This window comes from Salminus brasiliensis, chromosome 18 (assembly GCF_030463535.1).
Source record: "Salminus brasiliensis chromosome 18, fSalBra1.hap2, whole genome shotgun sequence".
NCBI classification, from domain to species: domain Eukaryota; kingdom Metazoa; phylum Chordata; class Actinopteri; order Characiformes; family Bryconidae; genus Salminus; species Salminus brasiliensis.
The window spans coordinates 34530533-34532525 of NC_132895.1; the positions used below are offsets into that span (position 1 = coordinate 34530533).

The 1993-nt window shown below is 39.8% G+C and overlaps 1 long non-coding RNA gene across 1 annotated transcript; it reads left to right on the forward strand.

Annotated features, from left to right (window-relative positions):
- Positions 1-514: 514 nt before the first annotated feature.
- LOC140538944 (uncharacterized) lies at positions 515-1676 on the forward strand. The gene is made up of 3 exons (XR_011977805.1): positions 515-765; positions 1335-1481; positions 1654-1676. It is a non-coding gene; the product is annotated as an uncharacterized lncRNA (long non-coding RNA).
- The last annotated feature ends 317 nt before the right edge of the window (positions 1677-1993 follow it).

Sequence of the window (1993 nt, forward strand, 5' to 3'; positions counted from 1 at the left end):
TTCCCATGGTTTCATATTAGCTGATTAGCTAGTTAGCTCACATGATTGGCTGTTTGGCCAATTACTTGTGTTGCACAGCTGTTTTGGGTGGAGTTTGGGGGGTGTTGGTGTTGAATGGGTTTGGAATCGAGAGTGGAGAAACACTACAGGTATTAGAGCTTTAATTTTCATGGTGAATCATTTGATTAAGGAATCAAAGATGAGGACACTGAGCTGTCTGCTTGCAGTCAGGAATGATTAAAGCTTACACTGCTGGACCCACGCTGAAGATAAATTAGCACTACATGTGAAAAAGATTGTGGAAACACCTACCTTGAGCTTTATTAGAAACATGTACCTTTATTTGGGTTATTTAATGCCTAAAAAGCTGTCAGAATAGGGAAGGAACAGTTCATGGAGATAGATGTGGGCAAAAGTGTCTTTCTCACTAAAAGGTTTATTAGTTAAAGATTTTGACTTAAATGGTGCAGCAGTTTCAAACAAAACTACCCCCCCCCCCCCTGATAATTAGAAGTTGGAGAAAGCACTTGTTATATTTGCTGATACACCTATCAACCTAAATAGCAATAGGGGTGGGATACTTTCCCCTGCAACTGTATAGGTGGCAGAATGAAACAGCTGCACCATTTAAGGTGGAACAGGTCAATTCAGAAGAGAAACCAATTTCAGCAGTGCATCCATCTCAGCATGCTTCTCTAACTTTCATCCAGTAAAACACACACCTGGAAATCGGGACTCGCCACGAGAAGGACACAACACCTCCAGGTAAGTTCCAACGGCGTAGTAACTACTACTACACCACCCCCATTAGTTCATATTACATTAGTTAAGAAGGAAAGGGAAAGCAGACACTGTGAAATATCATACTAAATCAGTTAATTCACTTATTTCTGTATCATTTATAAGTGCCATGTGGGGGTTATATTTTTTTGGCCATTTTTTTTTCTCAATCTCTTCTTTAAATATACGATAAACTAAATTAAATAAAAAATCATAAATAAGCAGGGGTTCTCTACCTCCATATCTATTGTCTTATATAGAATTCACCAAATTATATTTGGGAAATTTAAATATATCTTTAGATATGTTAAAACAACATCAAAATTGCAGAAGTTCAGATGATGAATTAATGAATAAATTGATCATAATTACTAGGAATAAATGTTCAGATGAAAAGCTGAAAATACACATGATTAAACTAAATGAAATGATAAAAACTACAAAGGTTATATACATCAAATGATTCATTCACAAATGATAATCAATTGTAGAGTAAGCAAAAATATCTTAGGCTTAAATATCTGACTTTCAGAATACATTTGTTTGTGTTAAAGGGGCTCTACAAGAAGCGGATGGCACCGCGACAGAAAACGTGACATTTGGGCTGATCAAGCCATGGAGAAAGCAGAAGCGTTCGCGGCAGCGAGACGAGCGGAATGAGGCTTCGGGTTTGGCGACATCAACTAACCAAGTTGAGCCTGGTAAGATTGGGGAAGGAATGGGTAGTGATCCTAAGCCGCAGTTTAGCAGAGCACCCACACAGGGGCGCTGGTGTAACACAAATGCAAGAGGCAGGACTGCTCAGAGCAGTAGCCAGTAGTCCAGTAGGCTGTGACAGCTGTAAGTGTACCCAATGGCTTTACCATTTTACAGTGTAGGTACCCTTACCCACCAGTAGGTGACAGCACCACCAGAAATGCCCAAGAAGTTTAACATCAGAAGAAGAAAAGGGGTGTGGCTACACAGGTGATAAAAACGGTACTAGTAATGAATCTTTCTCCCTAGCTCAAATCATCTTAAGACAGTTTAGAATTTCAGCCAGACGTCTGATCAACGTTTTCCACACAGGTTGCAACGGGGTTCACGACCTAAACGAGAGTCAAGCGAACGTTTCCTTTACTTGTAACTGTGAACAAATTTACCTGGATGCTACGTCATAAGTCTCCACTCTTCAAGGAGTGGTGAATATTCCCTCAGTGGATGAGGCGACAAT